Source organism: Stigmatopora argus, chromosome 5 (assembly GCF_051989625.1).
Source record: "Stigmatopora argus isolate UIUO_Sarg chromosome 5, RoL_Sarg_1.0, whole genome shotgun sequence".
Taxonomy (NCBI): Eukaryota; Metazoa; Chordata; class Actinopteri; order Syngnathiformes; family Syngnathidae; genus Stigmatopora; species Stigmatopora argus.
The window spans coordinates 6147684-6160036 of record NC_135391.1 but is presented as its reverse complement, the minus strand read 5'-3'; the positions used below and the strand labels follow the sequence as shown (position 1 = coordinate 6160036).

Genomic DNA, 12353 nt, shown 5'->3' with positions numbered 1-12353 from the left:
CATGCGGGTTATAAATAAAGAAACCTGACGCACTGCTGCAGCCACTCAGGTTCGGGCAACGTCTCACTTGGGATGTCATGGTTCTGCAGCGCTATCGCCCGTGCTATTTAAAGGCTCTACCTCGTTAGAACATCCGTTGCGAGGAAGTGGGTAAAAGAAAAAAAATAACAAATGACATTTCGTTGACCAAGCGTAAAAAGAACGTTCAATCGGGGACATTCCATTGTTGACCTAAATCCAATGCAATAGCAATTTTAGGGGGGTGAAGCAAGTACACATTATTCCGTGGCTACCTTTGTAGTGCGGATTGTGCAATTTTGTGCAGAGAGCCTTCCTACACTACACTATCGGGCTGATTTAGTTAGGGGATAGATGCTTGTCCTTCAGATGAATGGGCTGAGATTGGTCGCAATATTAGATGTAATAAAACAAGCCTGGATCTCATTGAACCTTCATTTGTCCTTCATGTGTCAACCAGGAAGAAGCACTTGCATGCTCACAAATACACACACAAAAGAACTCAAGGAGGCCTGTCGGGTATTCTTTAACAAAAACTAAATCTCACGTAGTTAAATACATTGAGTGGTGATTAGCTATTAAGTATACACTGTGTATAGATTTGCTGCTTAGTACGCTAGTCGCAAATGTTAGGAATTTCAGGCAGGCATAAAATGCACTGTAATGTTTGCTGATTTGAACATCGCTGGTTTTCAATATTTTAGGACATCTGTAAAAAGTATTTTAGGTTGAGCCTGGAATTTTTTTTTCATATTTAAATTGAAAAATCCCTTTCTTGAATTTAATTCATGTTGAAGCCGTTCAAAGCGGCAGTTGGAGTGTAATAAAAACTGAATTTTTCGTAGTTGGCAGTCACGGTATGATTTGCGACACGAGACATGAGGGACGGAGAGAGATCACAAGGGGGGCAGATTTAAGAAATGTGGGACCCCGGGGAAAAGATTTTGGAATGAGAAGACAACGCACAAATATCCTAAAAACGTGGGTTTGAAATTTCTGGATTTTTGTCTGTACCTCCGAGGCAAATAGTCCACACTTTACTCCACTATAGACCATTATTTATGTCACTGGATATACATATTTCAAACCCCTTCCTGCTCAGTAAACACCAAAATTCATTTCCAATTGCCATTTTTCCTACCGCCAACTTCTACTAGCGGCCCCCAGAAGAAAAAGTTCGGAAACCCCAGTTTTCCAATGTTAACGGTAAAGTTTCAATGCCAATTAGATTCCATTGAAGAAGTAACACGATAGAATATCGCCATTCCCCCCGTTGTCTTGTTTGGATATGGTCGCTCTTCCACGCTAACTGCTAGCATCGGGACAGTGGAGAAGAGCCACCAAAAAAAAGATCCTCTCCGCCCCTCTTCAGATGAAGAGCTGCGACCCTCCCGCCAAATCCAGCGAGACCCAATTACAAGGATCTGGGCGAACACAGATGTAAAGTTATGGCTTTAATTGAGGATGTGTTTAACACTCTCCTCAGGCCACTGTGGTCACTTTACGGCCGTGATAAAACAGAGAGCTCAGCGCTGGGACTTATAACACACATGTTTGTGACCAAAGCAGAGCCGGCTCTGATCGTTGGCTTCACATCTTAAAGGCGAGCAGATGTGATTAGTCCAAGATAAAATGCCAAAATAACAAGATGATGTCTTCAAAATGTTAAAAACTTCAATAAAGCAATATGTCGCTAAAGTTTCTTCTTCTGAGGGGAAAAAAAAACATTTCTCCCTCTTGCAGCATCTCGTTCCAACGGAGCCACGTGTTAATTAAAATAGTGCTTAATCCCATATTCGAAGCGTTCGCAACGTGTCAAGTCATATTATAAACAATCGGTCCTAATGTTGGGGTGCTTGTGACATTTGGAAGGCGCTATTTCTTCAAGCAAAATGTTCCCTTGGTAGTAATTGGCCTACTTTGTGCTGTTATTCTTTGACTTCCCAGTTTCTTCATTATTTAGGATATTTGCCTGGACAAGCATTATTCCCAAGGAGCGAGAGCTCACCGAGGAGGAAAGCGGCGTCTCGCTTTTGCAAGGGAACAGCAAAAAAAATACGACGCCAAACGCAGCGGGACCCACCTTCACGCCCCGTGAATACAATTTGAAAAAAAGAACAAAAGTTCAAAGACTGCGCCCGCAGCTAACTTTTCTTCCTTGCATTATTTAAGATAGCTCCATTATTTTTATCAATTCATCGATCACCCTCCAGAAAGATGAAAATGTAAAAATAATGAGGCCGATGAATTGCGCTGCAAAAACACAGATGTGCACAATTAAATTATCTATCCGAGAAGAGGGAGGAAAAAAATGCAGACTGTTTTCTAAAACAAAAAGAAAGAGAAAGGGAGCAGTTAATTTCGCTCGCTGCATATTTTTAATTACCAGATCAATCATAACTACATACTGCAGCTCAGCAAAGGGAAAAAAAAACTGCAAGTCTGAATGAAAGACAATAGATTGTCTTTAAACTCGTTCTATTGAAGTCTAAATTAAAATGCCAGGTAATTTTAGCAATACTTTTCTTCAGAAAGTTAGGTGATTTAATTAGCATGTGGAGATTTTACCTGAATGAAACTTCATAGGCAAGACTCCAAGAAAAAGGACCAAAAAAACAGGTAATTCCAATTTGAATCGCAGACAGAATTACTTTCCAAATCATTTGAGTCATTCCAGAAATGGAGGACATTTTACATCCCATAATGTTAACATTTGAAATAATGTAAATACAAAAAAAAACTATTTTCTAAAAAAATCTATGCAAAAATGAGATAAAAGCGCTTCATTATTTTCAAAAAGACCAAATCAATCTGGTTTGAAACGCCATGTTTCCATTGGTCAGCCCCAATGACCAAATTTGATTTAAAACTTCCGATAAAATTGATATTTGATTTTTTTTTAGATTTCTTGTGGGAACATTTGTTTGAATAAGCATTATATTTCAAATATTAATTATTAGCGGTTCTGGCTCAGTGGAAAAGTAGTTTTTCCTTAATGCAGAAGTTGTGGGTTTGATTCCCTACCCTAGTGACCTTGTGTAGGTGCTCTTAAATTTTGAGATTCTGAATCCTAGGTTGCTCTTGAATGGCGTTTCATTGGTAGATAAAGGAAAATAGTGTCTAAATTTGTTGACTTCTTTGATCAAAAGAGAAATTGGGGGTTATTTTACAAAGCAAAATGTCGCCCAATTCCGGAATGGCTTTCACACATAGATCTTAGTGTCCATCCCCACTGAAACACCAAAGATGCACCCATTTGCTTGGAATTCTGCTTAAAAATTGGTGTAACCGTGCCTATTCTATCCGTTCCTCCTCGCGTGCATTTTCCCTGATTTCCGAAACGGTGATTTGACTTCTTCTGGCATCACCAGGCCAGCAATTTCACACATTTTTCAATGGCTAATTCGACTGCGCTTTCACCAGCGGCAAAGCACGACCGACGTGACAAGCACCTTCGGTGGACGGAGCTTCTCCACTAGGCATAGGTGAGGAAGTGGCGAGAAGATTCGTTACCGTCTGATGTCTGCGGGTGTTTTGGTGAGAGGTCGGGAGACGGGGGCGATCGCCTGTCTCTCCAGGTGACCAGAGTTTAGGGAAACAGATGTAAAACAAAGCCGATAGCCAATAGAGGCGGGGCAGCCGGCGCCATGCGTGCGTTCGTCCTTAAACACGGCTAACATTTGCACAGCGGCGGCAGTCAGGCGTGACGTCTCCGGGCTCTGAGGTTTGTGCTGTCAGGTCGCTAGAAATTAAACCTGGCACCGTGGAGCACAATGTGCTGAAACTCATCAATTCCGCATGGCTTGAGAGCCAAATGCCTATTTATATCACCCCCCTCCCCGCTTTCTTTACCTGGCGCGCAACCCCAAGTCTAAACACGCATCCATAATGATCAACACACCAACGGGGCACCGCTCAGGACGGAAAAATAGAACAATATAGACATACGCAAATACACCATCAGATCACAGCCAAGCAGAGAAGGAGAAAATCCATACTAGGAAAGCGGGTGTAAATGTTGAGGAATCTTAGCATAATCCCCGCCCACTTCCAGCCATATGACAAACATCAGTCAAACCAGTGGCAGGCCGTCAGGGCCGTCAAGGCTGTCTCTGCTGGCCTAAGAAATATCTGAATCATATGTTATATTTTGTCCATCAATACTTATTAAATAATTCCAAATTGTCTGTTAGCTTCCTTTCATTGCTTTTCCTCCTGGTTGCACTGTTTCCAGATGTGTGTTTTCATATTGAAGCATTTAACCAATCACATTTCAGCCATTATTTGTTGCCAGGGTCAGAAATCTGCCTCAAGGCCTTCACAATCAGTTCTGCAGGCTCTGCTGCATTAAACAAGCGTCCATAAGACTATTCCTTTAACCAATCAGATTTCGAGTTGGCAACACCACAATGCCTTGAAGCAGGGGTAGGGATACGTCATCGCTTTTACCAACTATGATTGGCTAGTGATTAGGCAGAGCTACCAAACTGTATCTGGAGCGAGCTGCACAAGCAAATATATTGTTGTGTTGATTTAAAGCCATTTTCAAGATGGACTATGCCAGAAATACGACAGGTCAGGCTCGACTTTCGGCATTAGCTTCGATGCCGATAGAAAAGAAGGGAGAAAGAAAGGAGGATGGATATTGTGTACAGTTAAAAATTATTTTTGGTGAGTAAAATATGGCTATATTCCCAAATAATATTTCAATTGTGGGCCCAGTTCTGATATCTGAAAAGCTCCAGTGTTTGTAATTAATCATTAAATGCTGCTAGGAAGTGGATTTTACCCGTTGAAGGCGCTACAAGAAAATGCACGGACCGCCCCTGGTCAAAACATGCAAAAAAGTTTCATGCCAATCGGAAACATTTTTCAGACTATAACTCGCACCTGAGTATAAGTCGCTGAAGCCAAACAATTCATAATAAAGGGGAAAAATATGTATATGTTGCATTTTGGGGAGGGATTTTTAATTTGATCAGAAACTAAGAACAACCACACGTCAAAGAAACAATAGTGAAAGGATAAAAACAGGCTAAATAGGCATCTGTAAGATGTGTTTTTCAGATAACTATAGATTTACCCCCCAAAAAAACATATAAAAAAAATACATATATAAGTCGCACTTGAGTATTAGTCACAGGCCCTGCCAAACTATAAAAAAGTTCTGCTTATATTCCAGAAAATATGTGACCGCTACTCTCACCTTGTTTAGAAAGTCTCAGTAAAATATAATATATGTCAGGTTAGTACACAGTTGAGGTGCTGTGACCCTCGACAACCGTTCCATTTTCTCAAAAGGCCCCTCGGGGAAATTAATGACCTACTCCGGGCCTTTCAGAGGCATTGCACAAAAAATGTGGCCTCACCTGAATTTTACACAGCTTGAAGTCGTGGGGCGTGATACGTTTCAGCCAAGTGAATTTGTTTCATCAGAATCTTTCGAATAAATATAACTGAAAAGACATTGAATTTGGGGGGGAAAGTAGCTTTCAGTGCAAGTTAATAACAGATGAAGACATGGACCCTCTGGAGAAGATGTAAACGGCTCAAGGAAGGTATTATCTAAAGTCCAATTACCCTCCTTTGCCCTGTCTCTCTCTCTCTTTCTCTCTCTCTTACACTCTCTCTCTCTCCGCAGTCCTTTCTATGAAGAGGGCGCTAGTGATAAAGCTGGTGCGGAGAGACCTCGGTTTACATGGCCCGGGATCCCATTATGTTGCCCACAATGGGCTGGAGGCGCGACGTGCTTTGATTACGTAATGAGCTAAAGGACCTGGAAGTGAGTGGCTGCTTCTGCTGCGGATGGTTGAGCACGAACGGCCAAGACGCAAGCGTTAGCAAGACTCCTACCCTAGTTGAACTCTCTAAATTAGGAGTGTCATTGGTTGTCAGTCTCATTGGGCCCTGCCATTGGTTGGCCACCGATTCAAGGTGTCCCCTGCCTCGTGCCCCTAGTGAGCTGATGATAGGCTCCAGCAGTCATTCATTCGTTTTCTGAACCGCTTCATCCTCACAAGAATCCTGGGGCCTATCCCAGCTGAATTGGCACAAGGTGGGGGACACCCTGAATCGGTGTCCAGCCAATCGCAGGGCACGAGGAGACAGACAACCATACATTCTCACAAAAGTACCTTGGGGCAATTTAGAGTGTCCAACCAGCCTACCATCCATGTCTTTGGAATGTGGGAGGAAACCGGAGTACCCAGAGGAAACCCACGCAGGCCCAGGGAAGCTCCACACAGGTGGACCGACCTGAGTTAGAACCCAGGACCCCAGAACTGTGAAGCCGACACGCTAACCACTCATTTGCTGGGCTTAGGCTCCAGCGCCCCATGCTAAACCCTTGTTGGAAATGAATGTTTAATTCGGGAGAGTTATTGGAAGGTAAAATACTCCCGGCCAAAATGGGAGACTTGATCAACTTGCTAGTGGAAGAAGATAAAATAGTACATTAAATGGCGCTCTTAAAGGATGCAATGGCATGACCAAAATTCCAAAAGGATGTGGTTTAGTGGCACCAAAATATGGCATTGAAGAAATCCAGTGAAACTACCGCTTTGAAATGGCTGTTGACGCTCGTTGGACCCGAGCCTTCCCGCCTTCCCGTCTTCCCAAGTTAGCCATCCACTTGAGCAATCTGTAGCTAATAACCGCAATGTTTAGCCCGTAATGAAGATCTGTCTTCATTGAGCTGGAAAAGCTGGTGCACGGCCAAGCGTTTTACCCACCGGCGCAGTCCCTCATCTATGAAAGTGCCATAGAGCCCCTCAGACAATTAGGCGTGGAAAAGCTTTATGACCGTTGGACTCAGTGAGCGAGCGCCGCTCTCACCGCCAGCGTCGCCGTGAGCGTTGGCTTGTGCAGAAAGGTAATTACGGAGCCTCTCATAATGACACAGAGGAAGCTTGCGTCATAACACCCACAGCCTTTTATCACAGGGCTGTAATTAATTATCATTCCTCTACACTTGGATTCATTCCACCACTCATAAGGTATTCATACATTCAAGAGAAATCTTCATTTCCTTCAGGAATTCATCAAAAAGAAGGACGGAGTCTTCATCTCGCAATGGATGATCAAAGAAGAAGTTTGTCTACCTCGCCCCACGAACCAACGCAACGCCACGCGGCTCTTCGAAAACACTTTCCGACATCCAGACTCGGGTCAGGTCAATAACCTGCACTCTCCATAACGGGAATCATCCATCAGCCGTCCATTTTCTAGGCGGCTTATCAAGGTTTTGGGTCATGGGGAAAACTGCAGCCGTTCCCGATTGGGCGTCCCAAGACTGATCGCCGGGCAATTGCGGGCCTGACACGTAGAGGATGATTACACAATAGCTTTTCGGTGAAGTGATTTTTTTTTTTTTAGCAACGAGGTAATGGCATTTGGGGCCTGAAAACGCAAGCGTTTGAAAAGAGGTTTTTGAAAACGAGAGCAATGCTGTTTGTATTGACAAATGTGCATGCCGAGAAAGAAAGTGGGAGGCAAAAAGTATGTCAAGGTTTTGAAATTCAGAGATTTCAGCGCCTCGCAGGAACATTCGGCATATTTTGTCGGGAACATTTGCAACTCAATCCAAACAAACCTGCCAATGGGAAGGTTTTCTCAGTTTCAAATGACAAACAAGTTTCTGCAAAAAGACAGATATTTGCAACTAAAACTTTCCTCGATCCGAACCCATGATCAGAAATTGACTCCGTTCAGTTTTCAAACGACCAGAATCAAGTTTTAAAAAAGTTAGCTTTAAAATGTAGTCGATTTCCGCCCATTTTCACATTTTGAACTAAAATCAAAAAAACTTTCCCTATCCATTTACTGGGGCTAAACCCCTGCAATCCCAATTCTTGGTACAATAGTTTTGCTCCAATTGAATCATTCGTTGCAACTGATTACAACATAAAACAAATACATTTCAACGAGGACTTTAACATTCGACATCTCTCTTACATGCAAGGATTCACTCATGGGAGGACAATTTAAATCCTTGGAATAGTGCAAAAACCATAACGATCCGAAATTAGGCACACAAGTCATTTTAGGAAGTTGCTCGGCGACAAACTAACAACAACAAAGTACGAACCCCCCCTCCCAATAACTCCCCAACCCCAGGGGAAGCAATGGCACAGTTAGATTCATCAACAGGTGTCCACCGGCCCCCACCGCCAGTCGCCGAGTTTTAATAGCGCTTTGATGCTTTTGATGTGTACTCAGCTCCAGTGTACCTTGCGAGGAGATAATGAGGGACAATAATGATTCCTGAGCTTGAGGGGTTAATGTAATGTAACCAATAGTGTTGCTAATTACATGCTGCAAACTATTTGTCAGGCTCTCCATCTGCTCAATTCGAAATTATCGTGGAAAAGCGGCTTTTTTGTCATCAAATCTTTCAGTGCCATTGACCTCCAATCGCGTGGCTCTTTGGAACTCCTAGTTTAAACGGATTGGACGTCTATCGCAGTCAATGAGATTAATATGATGAATATCTTTTATCATTCAGATATCTTCAGTAACCAAACCTTCCTCAGCATTCAGACAAGAACAAAAAGAAGAAAAAAAATAGGACTGGGAGAAAAGCTAAAATATTAGGACACGCAAGCCGCACTATTATGAGAATCAAGTCAACAAAAAGGTCTTTCTATTATGAGATCAAAGTCCTGATATTATGAGATTAAAGTCATAATATCATGAGAATTAAGTCGTTTTGTTAAGTTCCGTAAACCAGAAATTGTTTGTTTCCATTGGCTGAGACTGTCAGCGACATATTACCGCCTAAAAAGTAGGTGCGAACACAAAATGGCCTTTGGCGATGCATTGTCGCACGTCAAAACGTGGCCGGTCTGAGCGCAGCATTCCATTCATCGACAGGGCCGGAGAAAAACTAAAAACAATGAGTTAATATGAAGCAGATATAATAGTGTTGGCGACAAAAGGAAGCAACAAGCGAAAAAAGTGACATTGTTCCGTTTTCTACACCTTACAAAGGTTTTACCCAAAGGGAGTTTACACTTGAAAGTGTGAGGAGAGTGCAAATTGCATGGAGTCGCGTGAAAGTTGTGTGAACCAACCTCCCGCGTTCCAGCGGGTTCGATTCTCCAACCATGGGTTATTTGAGAAATAACCGTCATATCCCAGAGCCCCCAAAGGCGGCCCCAAAGGCACCCCCAAGACCAGAGAGACCAGACCGGCGTACTCTTCTTCTCCGTCGATTTTGATTCAACTTACCTTAATTCAAAAACAGTGTTCATTATAAATCCAGAAACGCCGGTCTCCGAGGGCCCGGTGGATTAATAAGGACAGCGATGTATTTTAAGCCGTAAACTCAGTTCCTCACTGTCCTTAATCTCCTTCCTACTTCACAAGGCCAAATTAACACCTCTCCTCAGCTCTGACGGGACCTCATTAGCAAACTTCCAGGGAAAGAAAGAAGCGCCGACCGAAAAGAGGAGAAAAAGGAGGGAAGCGACCAATGACAGTCACCAGCTCTGGGATTAACCCTTTCTCCTCCTTCGCAGGCAAAAAAAACTAGGTCGGGTTTCTAATCAGTCGCCTGGTTAGCGATAATTAGACGGCGCGATTGGACCAGAGCGCAAAGAGAAAGTGGGTGGAGTGGAGGGGGGGCGCTGAAGCTGAAATGAAATGAATAAGAAAAGAGAGAGAAACCTGTCATGTCGCAAACACTTCAAAGGACTTGGCTTTTCCTTCAGAAGTGGCGTGATGAGGGTCCAAACACCACGGGGCGTTCCTTCGGGTCTCCCGACTGGGATGGGTTGAAGGGCGGTGGAAGCCAGGATTCGCTTCTCCATTCTCCCACGCAAACACTCCCGGACTTTTATGTCCTATGCCACCTGTACGGCGCATCTGGCGGCAAGCGTCGGTCCATCCCAAAGCTCCACCCCGTCGCCAGTCTTCATCTGCAGTAGGCCGAGGCGGCAAACTAGCGCCGGTTAAAGTTCAGTGGCCTCTGCGAGCCGTTCCAGAGGTACACGGTCGATTGGTCTGGCGGTCTTTTGGTCGCCGGTCTTTTGGTCGCCCGGAAGGTTATTGATAATTACCATTTAAATCGTTGCTCAAATTCCCTAAATACAAACTGCAAATTACTATTTTGTCATACTTAATGCCCTATTAATTATTAGGCTAAAGAAAAGCTCCAAATTTCCCGTACTTTTATTGTGTTTTGTTGGAGAACTTGTTAAGACCCTGACTGACGTACCTTCCTAAGGGGACAACTTATGTACATACAAAGTCTTATACACTCACACGTTGGCTCAGTGAAACTGCTCAGGGCCATTGTTGGGTTTTATTGATGCGTAGACCGTGTTGTTTTACCTTGATTTGTCGCTGGTCTTTTGGTCGCCCGTTGTTTGGGTCCGGGCGACCAAAAGACTGGCGACCGAAAGACCAACAACCAAAAGACCGGCGACAAAACAAGGTAAGTCAACACGGTCTATGCATCAATAAAAGCCAACAATGGCCCTGAGCAGTTTCACTGAGCCGACATGTGAGTGTATAAGAGTTTGTATGTACATGCGTTGTCCCTTTAAGAAGCGACGTCAGTCAGTGTCTTAACAAGTTCTCCAACAAAAAACAATAAAAGTCTGGGAAATTTGGAGCTTTTCTTTAGCCTAATAATTACTAGGGCATTAAGTATGACTAAATAGTAATTCACAGTTTGTATTTAGGGAATATGAGCAACGATTTAAATGGTAATTATCACTTACTTTCTGGGCGACCAAAAGACCGGCGACCAATCGACCGTGTACCCGGCAAACTACCACCGGTTAAAGTTCAGCGGCCTCTGCGAGCCGTTCCACATGAGCAATAAGGTCAAAGTGGAGCCGACAAACAGCAGAGGATTAGAAAAGAAGCTGGTGGGAAATCATCATGAAAATAATCGCTGAAAGTGCCTCTGTCAACAAACCAGTGGAAGTTACACAAGAGAGGCAGAAAAGGTACCCGAGGAGGCCTCCAGCGAAAGAGCAAAAAAAAAAGGAGGAAGGAGGAGGAAATCATGGCTCATTATCAGCCATCTATTTTATCTACTGTGGAACATCTCTGGGCTCCCAGTTGTCAGACATCAATGGGGCTTAAATTAATCCTGTGGGTTCCTGTTTGCACAATAAAGATACGGAAGGCCGCTTCTGATATTTGTGCAACTTTACAGTCGGAGTAATTGAATTAGCACACAAATCAGCCGACATGGCAGAGTAGCGTATTGAACCCCGTCGCCGTTGCCAGGGAACGTGCTCGCTTGGACGTAGTCAATTATAAAGAATTAAAAAGAAGCTGCCAATAATCACTTCCGAGAGAGGCCAACGATCCATGCGGAATGTTCTGGTGCGTCGCGACCGGCTGGGGTTTTGGAAGGGAGGGCCGGGAAACAGGCTGCAAACATATTTGCCTTATCGTTTCCAGAAGTGTCTGCGTTGCGGACCCGAACGCAGCACGCAAATGTGATTTATGACCTTGGTTTAATGGCTGGAGGCAGAGACGTGGTAGGTATCAGATGACTTTTTCAATATGGCGCCGTCAAACGGGGGGCTCAGCCAATGCGCCATCACAACAGGAAATGAGGGCTTGTCTCGGCAAGAAAATATGAGAAGCCAGATATCTGATCATCTAATGGCAGATAGATGCTACTTCACTTTGACGCGAAAGGCATCAGTCAATAAGTTCCCGATGAAAAATATGCAATGGATTCCTTCATTGTAGCACGTATGATATCATTGGTCGAAAGAAGCGCAGCGGTCTCGGCTGATGACAGTCAGAATCAATCCGTGTTTCCAGAAAGACATCAAACAAATGCGTCGTCCCAGAATTGGAGAACGTTTTAGGTCCTCCCTTGAAATTTTTCAAGAATCCGCATTTTCAAATACAATTACAAATACTAAAACACAGGTGTCAAAGTGGCGGCCCGGGGGCCAAATCTGGCCCGCCGCATCATTTTGTGTGGCCCGGGATAGTAAATCACGAGTGCTGACTTTCTGTTTTAGGATCAAATTAAAATGAAGAGTTTAGATGTATATTAAATTTCCTGATTTTCCCCCTTTTAAATCAATAATTGTAATTTTTTAATAAATTTTTCCTGTGTTTTTAGTTCAAAATTCATTTTGTAAAATCTAAAAATCAATAAAAAAAAAGCTAAAATCACCATTATTTTAGATCTATAAAAAACTGAATATTCAGGACTTTTAATCAAGTTCTTTTAATCCATTTATAAAAAATCTAAATATTATATCTAAAATAGTCCGGCCCACATGAAATCGAGTTGCCGTTAACGCGGCCCGCGAACCAACCCGAATCTGACACCCTTGTACTAAAACATGACGTTT

At 43.3% G+C, this 12353-nt stretch overlaps 1 protein-coding gene across 1 annotated transcript in view; it reads right to left on the bottom strand.

The window, feature by feature from the left end:
* The window catches only part of cux2b (cut-like homeobox 2b), a 91041-nt gene that overhangs the window by 39224 nt on the left and 39464 nt on the right, over positions 1–12353 (bottom strand). The window lies entirely within an intron of this gene.